Genomic DNA, 17,654 nt, shown 5'->3' with positions numbered 1-17,654 from the left:
ATAATTCATTACTTTCAGAAGCTTCATTTATCGCTTCTTACACCACCTTTACTAAAGAATGCTTCCAATTTAATGATAATGGTCAAACACCATTTCATTTTGTTTAAGATGCGTTTCAGAAAGCGTCAAGGGGGTTGATTATTAGTTTTGTCTACTCCAAAAAGTTAGACGCGCAAAAGAAGCCTGTGCCCATTTTGGCACACTTAAAGCTACTCGAACATAACTTCTACACAAGCAACAATAGTAAAACGTCCGTGTATGCTTACATTTTGTGCCAAGATTGAATTTAGCATGTACACTACTGAACAGGCATGTGGTATAATCCTTAAAATAAACACAAGATATTATAGTAGCAACAATAGAGCTGGTTCCCTTCTAGCCCATTACTTAAAGTGCAGGAAAGAAGAATCTTCTATCAAATCCATCATTAATAACTCTGGAGACAAACTGTTTAGAGATGGTAACATTGCGGCATGTTTTGCCTCTAATTGTAAAGATTTATATACTCCTAAAACCACACCATCTGAAGAGTTTCTTAAAAACGACTTCTGAAGTCTTCAACCTAGACTTTCACTTTTGCCAGACCTCTCTGTTTTAGAACAACCACTCAACCTCCAGGAACTCTTCTTGGCTTCAAAATCTCTTCTTGAGGGTAAAGCACCAGGTTCAGATGGTTTTACTGTTGAGTTTATCTTCACTTTGCTCAACTCCTTCTCCCCTAACTCTTTACATTTTTCCAACAATTCAATGCTCTAAATTCCTCTTCTGGTTCCTTTGCAGAAGCCACAATCTGTATAATCCCCCAAAAAATCGAGACCTCTCTCATTGCAAGAATTACAGACCTATTTCCTTAATTAATACAGATTGTTAGATATACACTTAGGCAATGGCTCTTCCCTTACTTCTTCTAATATATGACCTCTTTAACGTGCATCAATACAGTTTTATCCCACATATGAATGTGGCAGATAATTATTGTACTTTTTAAAATATCATTTATAAAGCTCATAAGATAAAAGATCCTTTGGCTGTGTTAACTTTTGATGCTAAGAAAGCCATCAACAGGGTCGATTGGAGCTTTTTAATAAAGGCTTTGCAATGGCAAGGTTTTTTATTCCAAATTTCTTACAATTTATTTCCCCGTTAAACTCCTCACCACATTCTTCCTCTGCTGAAGCTAATGGTATACGTTCTCCTTATTTTCCTGTCAACAGAGGAACTCGACAAGGATACCCCCTTTCTCCCTTGTTATTTGTTGTAGTTTATTTTAACATTTCCTTCACTAACTCTGGACTTCAGATGACTTTTCTGGATTCAAAATTAAGAACATATATTTAATGTTTACACCATATGCAGAGGGTATTCTTTTATTCATGTCGCATTCAGACTGTTGGCTCTCTCCATTCTTTTATGACGTTCACCTTTATTCAGCAGTGTCGGGATATAAACTAAATGTGGACAAAACTGAAGTATTCCCATTGAACAAACATTGCACTAAACTAGTATTTGGTGACACCGGCCTATCCTGGAACTCTTCCAAAATCAATTGCTTAGGTATTTAGTACTGTACAACTCTCAAGGACACACTGAAAATAAACTCAGATGTCCTATCGGACAAACTCCTAACTTCTTTTCAGAAATGGCCTCTATTGTACATTTCCTGGTGGTGTTGTCTAGACACCATTAAAAAGATGTTACTCCCTATTATCAACTTCTTTCGAATGATGCTTCAGAGAAAGTTTTTCAAGGGGTTATTTGGCTCAGTCTTTAAGACACCTTCCTCTTTGTCACTGTAAACCTCTTTAAATCTCTGTGTTAAAATTAAAACTTCCTAAGTCTCTAGGAGGTGTTAACTTCCCTGATGTTCCCAATTACAATAGAGCTATTGGTATCAAGCAAATGCAACATTTAATGCTCCTCAGAAGCTATGGTTCTCTCTGAAACAGGCTATGCCATCACTTTTCTCTCACTAACACATTCTTTTCATGTTCAACGCTCCCAAATATTCGTTACCTATTACTGTTTCTCATGCATGCACATTACTGAAACCCTTTTTTGTTTCAAACCTGACCCTCAAAATCAATTCTTCAACAGCCCAATCAGGCATAATAATTTGAATACGAGACAGGGAAGGACCTGCCGAGGGAAGGCATGGATGAACAAAGGTATAGTTCTCATCTCTCAGGTTGCCTCATTACATGTTTCGAATTATCCTCCACATAAAATTTCTCACCTCACATGCATCATATGAACTCTTATCTGGTACATCATACACTCAGGCATCATTTCTCTCCTGATACCTCCTACCACGGCTCACCTCCTCACCTGATTGCATCATCAGTTCACCCTAAAGCGGCTTGCATTCATAAACTCCTGAGAGGACTGGATCCAGATAGTGCCACAACACTTACAAAAACACTTTGGGAGTCTGATCTGGTTTTCTTTGGCTGACCCACATGTCACTGCTTGCACTGCCAGCCTCACTCAATCTTTACACTTTTTTTACAAAAACATTTTTATACTCCTATCCGTCTTTTTAATTTCAAACTTGCACGCCATGATACTTGCTGCCTTTGCCATGCTTATCCAGGTACAGTTTCCACATTTTCTTTTTTTGCCCTGCTTTGTCCAGAGTGCACAGAGACGGGTATGATCCTGATCCGACAATGGACCCGAGGTCAGAGAAAATCGAGCCTCCAGACATTTGGACATGTAGCGACCTTATATCCACGTAGGGGAGGGGTGTGTGAGGACAAACAATGCCTTAAGAAGCGGCGCAAAGTAGGACAAACAGATCCGCCTGATAAGACTTTGGCTGTGTAACCATTGAGGGAGTCAGGTGAGACCAGGGCACCTAAAGTGGTGCATCCTGACTCAGCAGAGGCAGAGGGTGGTGAACAGAAGACAGCCGACCCGGGCCCTAAAGAACTGTAAAGGTAATTTGAGAATCCCAAAAACAAACTCTGAATAGCCAACAAGAGAAAACTACCAGGGGCCCAGTAACAATTCTCCACAAATATAAACTAATAATTGATCAGCAACACAGAGACCTTGACAGACACCTCACCTAGAGCCCCGAGGGAACCATTTAGTTGCCCAGAGGGACAAACAGACGAAATAAGAAAGAATAAGAGGTGAGAACTCCCTAAGTGCTGTTAACACTAGAAACTGTAGGATCCCCTGTATTACCCCATCTCAAACGAATTTCACTAACAAGGGCCAAAACCATAAGCAAATACTGCTGCAACTATACAGCTGCGTCTGTAGGTCCACACGGGGTCTGGGGCCAACGTCCCTTTCCTTTTTTGCCTGGGGAGACTAGCAGGCTTTTAAGGAACGAGGAAAGGAGGCTTGAGCAGCAGCACGCATTTCACAGAAAACAAGCGATCCAACTGGGTGTGCCACAGCTCATTTAGCAAATGGACAGACTAAGAGGCACGAAGACTTCAACACGAAGAGAAGACGCAACACTAGACGACGGCCCTCAGAAGGAACCATTTCAGACTACCTCCAAGTGACAACGCCTGCATCAGTGCCCCTGGAGACATACACATTTGATCAAGTCCTGCCAATTACAGGGGGATTGGAGGACAGCCCATGCTGGAAGATGGTTAAACCTAAAGAAGCCAGGCAACTCCTCCCCATCCAAGGATATACTTCAAATGCTGTCAACACCATTGTTCAGGAGCAGCCCCCTGAGCCAGCCAGTATCCACTCTTGAGAAACAAATAGACCCGGTAATCTTAACAGGATACTACGGGTGATCAGTGGAACCAGTGCATAAAAAAGAATCAGCAACAACCTCGATCCTCACCGCATGCTGAAAGACATACAGACCCAACTACAATCCTTGAAAGCTCATGTGAGAGCGTTCCAACTGTGAGCAAAAGACGCCAAAGTTTGCTCTAAATGTAGTATGATTGGCTTGCCTGAGCGTACAGAGGAGCTGAGCATGGGGCAGTTCCTTAAGCAGGAGTTGACGGATAGAGTCCTCACAGGCTGGGTCCCACAGTTCTTCTCTGTTGGACCTGGGCCTCTTGGCAGGGTCATCCCTAAACTTTTTGCCTTCCTCCAATACTCTCTCTGACCTGTTTTTGTTGGTTTAATGACTCGGGGCACTTTGCCACTGCTGACCAGTGCCAAAGTGCATATGCTCTCCCTGTGAAAAGTGTACATATGATTGATGTCCATGATTGGTTCATTGGATTTACTGTTAGTCCCCAGTAAAGTGCACCAGGAGTGCCAGGGCTTGTAAATGCCAATACTGCTAGTGGGCCTGCAGCGCTGGTTGCGCCACCCACAGAAGCAGCCTTAAAATGTGTCTAGGGTCTGCCATTGCAGAACCTGCGTGCAGTCTGGTACTGTCATGCTGGCTGGGCAAGTGCACACACTTGCCAGCCCCTAAAACCTTCCCTTAACTTCATATTAGTCCCCCCTATGGTAGGCCTGAGGGCAGGGTGCATTGTAAGTATAAGGTAGAACATGCCCTGATGTGTGTGGCATGTTCTAATAGTGAATTACTGCCAAATTCGTTTTTCACTATTGTAAGGCTACCAGTTCCCTTCTAGGCCAGATGGGCTGCTGCAATTATTACACTCTATAATCCCAGCAGGCTCAGGGAACATGGTAGAAATTAATGTTTAGTATGCCTGAACTCAGAATAATAAAATACTTCTTTTAGTAAAGTTTATTTTAATATCCTGGGTTTGCAAATGCTACTTTTAGAAAGTTAGCATTTGCTGGCCTAACCATTTCAGCCCGCCTCTGCTTGGATGTGGATCTGACTGTCTGGTGTGTGTGAGTGACAGGGCTGGGAGTTGACAGGTAGTGAACAGCAGGATGACCCCTTAGTGGGTGGTGGGAGTTTCCCCTGAATGATGCATCAGGCTGTGCTCTGCCTCCACAATGCTGGCTCCGCCCTCCTGGGGAGCGACTGATGACTCAGCCTGCACCTGGCCCAGGAAGGACCGAAGCTTGTCAACAAAGTGCTCAAGCTGCCCCTGTCTTCACAATGCCGGCTCCGCCCCCCTGGGGAGCGGCTGATGTGCCTGCCCTCACACTGCATGCAGAAGCCAGAAGTACCCACAACAAGTGCTCAGAGACTGGAGCAGTTATGCAGAGGCCCCCCTGGCCTGCTAGAACAAAAGAAACTGGGTATAAAAGTAGGAGCCCTGCTCCTTGTAAATTAGATCCTGTTTGCGCTACAGAAGAAACTCTGCCCGAAGAGAAGGACCTGGAAGGACTACAAGGAGGAGTGCTGACTCTGGCCTGTGTCTGGTGCCTTGCTGCCAAAGGAGAGGAAAAGAAGAGACTACAAGAGACTTTTGCTTTTATTTGAACTTGTGCCAAACTCTGCTGAAAAGATCTCCAAGGGCTTGCCTCTGAACTTGCCCCCTGACCAGCGCCCCAGGAACAGTGAGCGCTATCTCCCTGAAGGAAGCTACTGTGTGTGCTGCTTATCGCTGCAGCGCTGACTGAGGAGTCTAGGAGCGTTGTGCATCCCTGCCACGCTCCCCGTGATCCAGGGCATCGAGATCCCCCCAAGCACCGTGACAGGGGCCCAAAGCGACAGCAAGAGCAACGTGAGGCCCAGCCGCCGCTGGCCCGAGCACCGTGACTGCCACTGCCTGTGAGCCCCGAGAGCAACGTGAAGGAGGACCCGTCCGGTCCAAGCCCCCGAGTTGACTGCGCCTCGCGCCGTCAACCCCTCTGCAAAGACGGACTGCCGCCCTGCGATAACCCCCCTCTGCTCGGCATCCTGCCCGACAGCTCAGCTGTGAGCGCACAGCTGCAACCGGCACTTTGGCTGGGTACGTCCCGCACTTGGGGACCGTACTGCCACTTGCCGCCACCACACAGCCGCCGCCTTCAGGGTCGGAGCGAACTCCAAAGGAAGGACCCTGCCGCCACCAAGCACTGCCGCCCCGGGTGACCCGTGACCTGCCCAGCTGAAAGCCGCAGCTCGCCGTGACCCCAGAGAAGCAACGCGACGTGGGACAGCCCCCCCTTCCAGCCGTCCGCTCCACAAGAATTCCAAGGTACTGTGTCTTTGCCTTCGCGGTGCGAGCGTCCTGCAATCTGAGCTCGCACCGCGCTGTGTGACCTCGGGCACCCCGGGAGCCTCGCAGCGGCTGTCTGCTTTGCAGTGTGAGCCGCCCCTGAGACAGAGGCTCGCTCTGCTCCTGGCCCCCGAGGCCCCGCCTGACGCTCCCTGTGGCCCGCGGCCCCCTCTCCACGAGTCGAGCCCCGAAGGGTGACTCATTTCTAGAGCGGACCCGGCCGTGCCTTTCGCGGCTCACGCGGGAAGCGTGAGCTTTGGCAGGCCGGGCCCAATTTTCTCCGAGAAAGCGAGCGGAGACAGCGGGAAGCGCATTGAGGTGCTATAAGACATTGAACCTTTACAAAACCTGGGCAGAAGGCCCAAAAGAGTGCATTTGCTTAAAGAACTGTGACTTTTTGCTACAAGTAACTGGAACCTGCATTTTAAAGTAACCAAGACTGTATTTACAAGCCTGCTTAAACAAAATATAAAGAGAGTATATTTTTACAAATACAGTTTGGTGTCATTGTGTGGTGGGTTGGTGGTGAAGGGTGTGATACTGCAAATGTTTAACCCTATGTGCCCCAGAGATTAGCCTAGACTGCTTGCGCCACACTACCTAGAGGGTAAGCAGAGGTTGTTCTTGAAGGTAACCCTTAGCCCTGACGGGGAAGAGAGAGTCCCTGCTTGTCGCCAGTGCTGCACTGCGCCAACTAGAGACTCCCCCTTCCTACATTGGACGCAGCGGTGGGATAGCGGATTTACATTTGCAGTGTCTTTACCTTAGCTACTGACCATTGCACAGTGATGACAGTCCAGTAACTAAGCCACAGACTCTTTATTGATTTATGATTTGCGAGAAGAGATCTCCATGTGTTTTTGAAGTCATGCCTGTGTCAGTGAAAATGGAAAGGGCAGCATCCATTTCTTCTATTGACTGTGATTGGGAGAAACTAGAAAACTACACCGGGAAACAGCTCAAGAGCTTCTGCAAAAATTTGAACATTTCCATGACCGGACTCTCCAGAAGGGAGCAGTTCCAAAAGGCGCTGAGGGCCTGGGTCAAGGCAAGGAATACCCCTGGAAAGGATTTTGAATTTGAGGATGCAGAACAGCAGCTGGAGGGACCCCTGACTCCAGAGTGGAAGGGTGCAACCTCCCCATTGGGTAGCAGTGTTTCTGGCCGAGGTCTGTCGCCAGAGGAGCTGGCGGACAGACAGGCCACCCGAGAACATGAAACGAAGTTGGCGGAGCTGAAATTGAATTGCCAACTGGAGCTAGAATCTAGGAAGTTAGCCCTGGAAGAAATGAAAATGGAGCTTGCGCATGACTTAAGAATGAGGAAACTTGACTTGGAGCTCGAGGGGCGTGAGGCCAGGAGGGCTTCAGCCCAGCAACAAGAAATGTGTGTAGCTCAGAGATTGAGCTTTGCTGAGTTGGAGGTGGAGTCCAGCTCAGATGGTGGCAGCAACATTCAGGTATCTAGTGCAGACAGCATAGCGCGCGCACCTAGAGGTATGGCACCTGACTTGGAGGGGGTTAACTTACACCAGGAGGTTCAAGGGCATGAGGTAGCTCCAGTAGTGCGCAGCGTCCCTGAAGGGAATAGGGTAGCTGGCGTAGGAGTTCATGGTCCTAGTGGTGGGAGGGATTCCCCCATGGTTGAGGTCCTGGTGGGTGAGTGTAAGGACCGCCCAGAAGAGTGTGGGTTGTGTGACAGAGACAGTTCGCTACTGTCTGGCCAGTCTCAGAAGAATGGTGTGGAGTATGTGTGTGAGGCGCTGGATGGAGAGGTGAAGGATAGTTTGGTTAACCCTGCTAGGGGGCTGTGTAATCCAATTGTGGGAGAGCATATTGTAAGTCCCAGTTTTCCAGAGCTATGCCAACACCTGTTGGAGAGTGAGTTCTCTGACCCCAGGGAGCTCACGTTGGAGGCAGACCTTGTGGTGGATTCCAGAGGGTCTGGAGAGGCATTGGGGTGTGATCCTGTGGGGAGTGGCTCAGGTATCTTCCAGCCCAGAGTGGTGGAAGTGGCGCAGAGTAGCCCAGCTAGGTCCTGTAGCAGTGAGAGGGGTGTAGGGCCTCACGTCCTGTCCTTAAGGGGAAGGAGTGAGAATGGGTTTTGTCCCGGTAGTGCCCAACCTCAGTCTCAGAGCCTGGATGGTTCTTTAAGGGAACACCAGGTGGGGAGCCTAGGCTGTCCGGATGAGTCACCCTTTGAGGGGGATCCCCCAGTGGCTAGAGACCGTGGAGGCTCTGTAAACAGAGCTCCAATAGTTCTGGTGACTGGCAGTACCCCTCCAGTTGGGAGGGTACAGAAGTCCAGAAAGAGGGGCGAGAGGGGGAAAGAGTCCCCAGTGGAAGAACCAGTGGGTCAGGGGCCAGCCAGCAGGGCTGCGTCCCCAGTGAATGACCAGGGGGACACCACTTCTTGTAAAAAGGTCAGGCTACCAACCAGAATAAAAGATCCTTAAGTATTGCCCGGCGGTGTCGCCTCTTAAACCCACAAGATATTAACCAATGAAGAGGCAGGCGCTGGAGACTGGAAGGCAGGAAACAAAGGTTTTATTCTCTCCGGAGGAGAACACATCAGTTCGGACAGCAAGTATCGTCACGAGGTGCTCTACCCGCATCTCTGAGGCCTGGCCTCTTATACACATTTTCATCATCTTTATTGCAGGTTACACATCTTTGTAATGCTTTGAAGTATGAAAGGACATCCTCTACATCTCCCCTTCAGGCCCGTTCCCACACACATTTACAGTTGAAGTCCCCACCCCGGTCACAACAGGTGATGATTATCGCGCAGCTGGACATTCCGCCGATTCACGGAATGTGGGGGTTTGATCGGATCTCATAGGGTGGGGGCTTTGATCAACTCGAGGGTCCTTTGATGAGGGAAGCCTCCTACGGGGTTCCGAGGCAGAGCAGCGCTGAAGAGGGGTTTACGACCCAAGGCATGTGAGAGAGCGGGGGGTTGTCAGCGGGGGGGGGGGTGCCTGCGAGGTCGAGGGAGAGAGAGACGCGCTGGTTATCAGCGAGGGGCAGGGAGGCCATGGTGCTCAAAATGGCTGCCGCTTACGTGCACGAATGGGTTCAAGGAGAGCAAGATGGCGCCGATAATGTTGACGTTTGCAGCCTCACCTTTAACAGTCCTCCCTTTTCAACATATCTAGCCAACTTGCCTATTCAATGTCAATCTTCATCAAATTCCTAACCTCGACATCATATAATGCTCCCATGCGTTCGTTTCCAAAGTCCACAGTCTTAGGGCAAATACAGTTTGCACATAATGAACACAGGGGTGGCAGACATTGGATCCCTAAGCATAGACCGCATATTACAACTACAGGAATCAGGATAATGGTGAACAGTCTCCAGCCCCAGTTCTTAACAGTGTTCCAGAACCAACCACCAAGCGACCATTCTTCCTGTTCCTGGTGGACTTCTGAAGAGAGTCTGTGAAGATGTTCGATGGCTTTGTACACTGAGGGTGAGTTGTCCGGTATGTATGTACAGCAGCTGGACCCAATAATGCGGCATGCTCCACCACGGTCCGCAAGAACCACATCTAGGACAAGGCGGTTTTGGAGGGCCACCAAGCGGACCGCTTGAAGTTCGGCGGTGTTGTTAGCAAAGATACCAGCTGTGATGTTCATTGTCGTCTCAACTGCCTGAGTCAGATGTCGGATGGCACGGCTGTTTGCCATCAGTCCCTTCATAGCATCGAGGAACTGTGCTCCTGTTGAGTCGGCTTGCTCAATGTCCTTGGCTCGTTTTTGTCTATGATGATTCGCTGGGGCCACATAAGTTGGAGGAAGGATGAAAGAGATGAAACAAGTGCCCCCCCAGCCTTTGGGGAGCCAGGTGTAGGCCTTTGTGCCGCAGACGAAATACATGTTTGGGGACGACACAAAGGAAGGTGGATCCGTAGAGTCCAAAGTTCTGGTAAAACGGCAAGCACTGCGGCCCACCAGCTGTGTCCCATGTCCTTCTATGCACATGTGGCCGGTAACGTTGATGACTGACAGGGCCACAGTCAGAGTGGCAGCCGTTCGTTTCCGCAGGTAGGAGAAGGTGGGTCTGGTTGGATTGTTGAACACCTGCATTTCAATTCGTTCTTTAGCAGGGATGTCCATATGGATTGAGTCGTTGGAGGTCTGCGGGCAGAAGTGTGTCTTTGTTTTGTTTCGCCAGACCCCGTGGAAGAAATGCGCTACGGTTTTGCTGGAGGTGGCATTGTCCTTATAGCTTTCTTGCAGGAGGATCAGCCAAGCAAGGCAGGAGCCATGCACTGAGAAGGGTGAGGGGATGAATGGTATCGAGTGTCCAGCGGCGTGGGGTAACAACCCACAGATCCAACAGTTGGTGGCATTGGTGGCGAGATTGTGCTGGTGAAGGAGCTGCACGAAAGAGTTATTCCAAAACTCCTTTCGTCTCTCTCTGAGTTGAGGAGAGAGCGAAATCAGATAATGTTCCTTCATGGTGGTAGGCTGAGCAGTGGTCAGGAATGTTTCGTGAGCAGGTGCATTTTCTTCCACAATCCAGAGTGTGGTCATGAGGATTGCGATGAAGAGTGCAATGGTCTTTGAGCTGTGGAGTCTGTCTGTACTTGGGTTTCGGTAGTGGGTATTTCCTGTTGCCTCCGTCATCTTCTTATTTGGCGCTTCCATCATCTTCTTATCTGGCGCTTCCATCATCTTCATTTTCAAGGTGCTCGGTAGTGGGCAGAACCACAGACTTAGTTTAGCTTCTCTCCAGGTAACCCTTGGTTGCTTTGGGTCACCGTTCTGAGATTCAACTTAGTTCGTGGTCTACTTAGCCGAAGCTCCCTCCTTTCGACGCAGGAAATACCCTTCTCTGGATGGCACAGTGGGATCAGAGAATTTTGAAAGTTCAAGTGCTTCGGTGTCAGGATAGCAGGTTAGCGATGGTCGGTCTTTGTTCAGGAGCTCTTCCTGGTTGTCGATGTTTTCCGTCGTGGCCAGGGTCGAGGAGACCTTCTTACAGTGGTGTGCATGCAGCCAGTGCCGTTTCCCCTCCACACAAAGAGCCGTCCGGGTGGTGATTAACACTTGCCAGGGGCCCATCCACCGGGGTTCCAAACTCTTTGACCGCTGAAAGTTCCGGATCAGCACGAAATCCCCAGGTTGGATGGCGTGACCCGGACCCCTGGAAGCATCGGGGATGGCCTGCTGCACCTGCTGATGAATGACAGACAGAGTTTCAGTCAATTTATACAGATAATCAGACATTAGGACGTCCGGGACGTCATGAATGGAAGTTGGTTTCGGTGCAGACCAGATACTCATGGGTCGACCGAAAACAACTTCATAGGGTGTTAAGTGATGTCTGGTGGGGGTGGAACGCATTGATAGCAATGCCAGTGGGAGGGCATCTGGCCATTTCAGACCCGTGGTAGCCACTATCTTGGCCAGTTTAAGCTTTAGTGTGGCATTGTGTCGCTCAACTAGTCCAGCAGACTGGGGGTGGAAGACTGCGTAAAATTTCTGCTTGATGCCCAACCCCTTTAAGATGAACTGGATGACTTCGGCTATGAAGTGGGGGCCGTTATCGCTCCATAAAATACGACAAAGGCCGTAACGGGGGAAAAACTCCTTTAACAGTACTTTTGCAGTGGCCATAGCAGTGTTGTCACGGGTTGGATATGCTTCCACCCATTTGCTAAATGCGCACACCACGACAAGTACATATTTCAGGCCTTGGCACCTGTCCAGCTGGATGTAGTCCATCTGCAGGACTTCAAATGGGTGATTTGGGACCCCAAATCCTCCCCGGGGTACTACAGTTCCTTTCCCGGGGTTGTGTTGCAGGCATATCAAGCATTGTTGGACTAGACGTTTGGCGGAATCTGTGATTTTATCATTGTGCCAAACTCTGGAGACAAGTTCAATCATGGGGGCTGATCCTATGTGGGCAGGGGAGTGTGCCATAGCCAGTATGGGAATCAGGTATGAGTCAGGTAGCAACCATTTGTTTGTGTCTTTTGTCCGCCAGCAGCCTTCATCATCTTTTAATCCCACCCGTGTCCATTCAGTCAGCTCATGTTGTGCGCTAGCCGTTTGAATGTCTCTAATAGTGTCCCTAGCGTCAGTCCATTTTTCTGCTTGTGACCTGGTCACGTACATATGTGTTGTCGTCCTATTTTCAGCTGTCGTTCGGGCCGTGATGTCGGCTAGCACATTTCCCTGCCCAATGATGTCTGTCACCCTTTTGTGTGCCTGGCATTTGACGACTGCAAGCCTTTTGGGGAGAAGGACGGCTTCGATCAAGGCGGAGACTAGATCCCCGTGTAAAATGGGGGTGCCATGTAAGGTCAAGAATCCCCGTTCCCTCCAAAGGAGCCCAAAATGGTGGACTACCCCGAAGGCATACTGGCTGTCGGTGTAAATGTTCGCTGTGGTTCCTGCTGCCAGAATGCAGGCTCGTGTCAGGGCGATCAGTTCTGCTGCCTGGGCAGATCGTTGCGTGATGCGGGCTGTCTCGACTACAGTTCGAGCCGTGGTGACTGCATAGGCAGCGGAAGTGGTGCCATCGGGGAGTTTGATGCAAGAACCGTCCACCCACAGCTCCCCGTCAGGGTCAGGGAAAGCCGTTTCTCTGAGGTCAACCCTACTTCTAGTCTGTTCGTCCGTAAGAGTCACGCAGTCATGTACAGGGTGCACATTGGGATCGTTCTCTGGCAAGGGTAACAGAGTTGCCGGGTTCAGTGTGGTGCATCTTTTTAGGGCGATATGGGGTGCAAGCAAAGTCAGTTCGTATCCAGTCAATCGTGCACTCGTCAGGTGTTGCGTCTTGGTTTGGTTCAGGAGGGTGTCAACTGCATGGGGTACCAGTACCGTGAGGGAATTCGAGAGTACGAACCCCTCACTCTGTCGGATAGAGATTGCAGCAGCAGCTACAGCTCGAAGGCAGGCAGGCAAAGCTCTGGCTACAGGGTCAAGAGTGGCAGAGAAGTAAGCGCACGGTCGTTGCCTTGGGTCAATGGCCTGGGTCAGGACAGATAAAGCGCACCCCTCCCTTTCGTGAGTGTAAAGGGAGAAGGGCTTTTTGTAATCAGGGGTACCTAGGACAGGGGCTGAACAAAGGGCATCTCGCAGTTCCATGAAGGAGGTTTGACACTCAGGGGTCCAAGGGAGTGGGAAGGGGACGTCTTTACCTAGCAGAGAAAGCAGCGGTTTCACAACGAGGCTAAAGTTTGGTAACCACTGTCGGCAGAAGGAGGTGAGGCCTAGTAGGGAGCGAACCTGTTTCTGGGTCTTAGGGACAGGAGTTTCGAGAATGGTTTGGATTCGATCAGGAGTGAGTTTCCTTCCTTCCTTGGACAAAAGGTGGCCTAGGTAAGTGACCTGGGGTTGGCAGAATTGCAACTTCTTCTTGGAGACCTTGTGGCCATTTTCCACAAGGAAGTGCAGGAGTTGAATGGTGGCCGTAACTGCTAATGGAGTGGTGTCGGCTGCCAAAAGGATGTCATCGACATATTGCACTAACACCACTCCATCGGGTAACTGGACTTGATCCAGTTGTCTCTTGAGGGCCTGGCTGTAGATGCTAGGGCTTTCTGTGTAGCCCTGGGGTGCTCGGCAGAACCTATATGAGCGGGCTTTTAGGGTGAAGCCGAAGAGATATCGGCTGTCTGGGTGGATGGGGATGGAAAAGAATGCGTTTTTGAGGTCAATGACAGTGAAGGTGGTGGCAGTAGAAGGAATCAAAGTCAGGATGGTGGTGATGTCTGAGACCACAGGGTACTGGGGTACCACCACTTTGTTGATCTCTCGAAGGTCAATGATAAAACGGTATGCTTTCTCATCTCCCTCTCCCTGTTTCTTGATGATGGGCAAGATAGGGCTGTTGCAAACGTTGCTAACCACTTCCTCTACCACTCCTGCGTCTATTAGTGACTGAATAATCTTTACCAATGCCTTCTCGCCCTCGGGCGATATCCGATATTGTGGAAGTTTTGGGAGTGTTGCGTCTGGTCGGACGGTAATGTGCACTGGGTCAATCAACATGCGCCCTACGTCCGAATCCGCCTTGGCCCACAGATACGGAGGCAGAGTGTCAAGCAGGGATGTGTCAACGTCGGTGATGGAAAACATGCGTCGGGGAGGGCAATGTCTAAGCAGAACGGGGTTGTCGTAAAGGAAAACTCGAACTCCGTCTTGAGAACATCTGATCGTCGCTCGGAAGTGTTTCAATAAGTCAAGTCCCATAATGGCGTCGGGGCTATTGGAGGAAAGTAAAAACGTGGTGTCAGTGGTGTTGTTTTCTACGTCAAAGAGGATCGGGGCGGACAAAGGGTTAGTGGAGGGCGTTCCATCGAAACCTGTCGATGTTATAAGTGAGCCAGACAAGGGTGCCCCCGGAATCAGTCGTTTAGATAACGCGCTACGTGTTGCGCCAGTGTCTACCAGAAATGGAGACTTGGTACCCAGGACCTTAGCAGTGACGTAAGGGCCTTGCTGGTCAACATAGAGCTCGACTGGATCCCTCCCTTGCCCTTGGCAGTCCTATGCAAAGTTGTGGGCGTCATCGTAGTCAGATTGCTGGTATTGGTTCTGTCTGGGTCGATCAAATGTATTTGGTCTGCCTGATCTATCGTTAGTCGTGTCATTTGGGGGCCCTCGCTGTTGTCCCTTATTTCTCGGTCCACTTACTATGTCCTTGGGGTCTTTGTTTCTGATTATTTCCAGAAGAACTGGGCACTGGGATTTCCAATGGCCAGTTCCTTTGCAGAAAGCGCACTGGTCCTCTCTAAGGTCTGTACGTCCACTGTGGGGAGTCAAAGTGCGGTCCTGGGGAAATGCAGCCTTAGGGGCGTTCGTCTGGTAGTTTCCCCGGTATTGGTCTCGTCCTATAGTCACCCCTTGCAGTTGGGCCATCATCACCCTCTCTTTCAAGTCCTTCTTCTTTTTCTCTGTTGCCCTATCGTTTTCATTTTTCTGATGCTCATAATATTGGGCCATCTGGAGGATAGCCGTAGGTTTGGAGGCTGCCCAACTACTCTCGCTAGCCTGCAGTTTCTGGGAGACCTCTGATGACAGACCCTTAACATAATTCTGGACAAACAGATGGTGTCCGGTTGCAGTGGTCATGTCCTGGCCACTGTAATCGGAGAACACCGTTTCAAACCGGGAGAAGTATTCCGATACATCCTCCTGGGGTTTCTGGCGACAGGCCGTTACTATCGACCAGTCCACTTTCTTTTCTGGAATCAAGGTTTTTAATTTCTGTACGATTTTATCTGGAAGGTCTAGAATGGATTTCAAAGGCTTTTGTCCAGGTCCTCGTTGTTTATCGATGTTATCGAGTTGTGACCAGGTATGTCCAAACAGCTCAAGGTGGTCGACTTTCCGGATTTGTTTCCACACATCAGCTGGTAGACATAACCCGAAAAACAAGTCGATGTCAGCCAGGGTCATAATCGTTGATCCTAGGGCTGTACCCAATTCAGTGTAGAAGGCCGTGGGGTTTTTACGTAGGTCAGGCAGAGATTTCCGGAATGTCAGAATCTCTTGCCGGTCCCATGGCTGGTAGACCCAGTTGTACACTACCCTTCCTTTTGTATCTGGGTGGTTTGCATCATCGTTAGTCCCTGCGCCTCGTGGAGGAACCCAGTAAGGGGCAGCCTCTCGTATCGGCATCATGGTGTTAGATTGCTCAGTTTGTGGCTCGGTCGCAACGGAGGTCGTGGGTTTAGTTCCCGATTCTCGTTCAGTGAGGTGGCGGAAAACCTCAAGCGTACGCGTAAGGAGGTCCGTCACATCACACTCGCCCTCATCCCCGATATCGACCTTCCGGTACACAGTCGTTAGGCTCTCGGGACCTTTGTCTCGATATCGGTCCTCGTATGCGTTCAAGATATGGTAACACAGTCGTACGGTAAAATGTCGTCTGTGACTCCCGGTATACGAGTTAAACATATCCGTGATGTACTCTTCATCTTCCTTCCTTTCTACCAGTGTCCTTGCTATCTTGTCGATTCCTGTTCGCTCATCTTTGCTTAGTCTGTTTGTTCTTGCAGGACCAGCCCTTCGGGTCTCGGGGTTGCCTAACGTTGTCGTTTGTGTAGTATTTAATACAAGGGGTTCGGCCGGCACAGAGGCCATGGGGGCCGAAGCTGTGGCGCTACCTTCGTTTGTACCTGGGGGTGGTGGGTGCTGTGCTAAGGGTTGGGAAGGGGCATATGGAGGGGGCATGTAGATGGTCGGAGGACCTAACAGCAGATCATCGTTGGCTCGTTGTCTCGAGGGTAAATCGGGGTAGAGCATGGAGGACGTTCTAACCGGACACTGACTTGATGTTTCCATTTCTAGTTTCTGTTTGGCTTTCTCTCTTTCCTTAATCTCTCCTTCTAGTTTCTGAGCAGCTAGGTGGGCTGCTTTTCGCAGCTCTTTTCCCAACCTACTCTCAGTTTTCTTTTTACGTTGTTCAGTTTCTTTGCGCCACATGCCGAAACTATCAAGCATAGTGGGCGTTGTCTTGTTTTTACCAAGGGCTGTTTCTAGCGCATTTATTTTGTCATCATCGAAGGATCCTACCAGTGGCCACTGACTTTCTCGATCCTTTTTCGTATATTTATGCCACAGTTTGTTATAGGCTATAGCGATCAATCCATGCTTCATGAACATGTCCTTATTAGGGGTGCCCTCCAGTGGAGCCGGATGGTTCACCTCTAATAAGCGGTCCGGGCTAAACAGGCTACCAATCAGTGGGGAGAAGACAGACATGACGGAGCACAACGGGGACAAAAAGTCAGCACTGCCTATCTTATCACTGCGTGCAAAGACTAGACAGAATATTCCTATTCTACGTTGTTTGCAGGCAGTGAATACCTCATGAACCAATATCAAATAGTCAACGTTTGGTCAAAACAATTCAGTGGGGAGAATAAGTAGGCCCGCAAAGGTCTGCGTTACCTACCCTTTCACTATCTGTAAAAAGGGGGGAGGGGGGCTCTTTCCTGTTTGCAGACAGAGAATCTCCAGAAAACAGTCTGCGAACAATAGTTCAGTTTCAAATAATTAATCAGTGGGGGAGAAAGATAGGTGCGACGGTTGCATTACCTATCCTCCACTGTTTGCAAAGAGAGAGCCTGTTGTTTCTCCGTTTGCAGACAGTGGATCTCCAAATAAATTAACAAAGAGTAATACTAGTATTTTCTAAACAATTCAAATAATTATTTCGCAATTCGTCGTGTTTACACGACCTTACCCGGACCGCATGGACAGTTTCTTGTCTTCCGAATCCAGCGCCCGATCGTCCTCTTTTCTTCGTAATCCTCGCGGCACTCACTCCTGATGGTTCCCAGTCAGGACCGTAGATCACTCGAGAGAGGTCTGTTCGGAACCAGTGAAGTTCGGATGATCGGCTGTCAGACGAGGGTCTATCGGACAGGTGCACTCCCCGATCGTTGCAGTCGTTCACTCTGTCGTCAGGACCTCTCCCACTGGATCCACGAGTCACTGATGGGCCCCACGTTTGGGACGCCAATTGTAAAAAGGTCAGGCTACCAACCAGAATAAAAGATCCTTAAGTATTGCCCGGCGGTGTCGCCTCTTAAACCCACAAGATATTAACCAATGAAGAGGCA

Source organism: Lissotriton helveticus, chromosome 1_1, assembly GCF_964261635.1.
Source record: "Lissotriton helveticus chromosome 1_1, aLisHel1.1, whole genome shotgun sequence".
Classification (NCBI taxonomy): domain Eukaryota; kingdom Metazoa; phylum Chordata; class Amphibia; order Caudata; family Salamandridae; genus Lissotriton; species Lissotriton helveticus.
The sequence above is the reverse complement of the archived record's forward strand: the minus strand, read 5'-3'. Positions refer to the sequence as shown.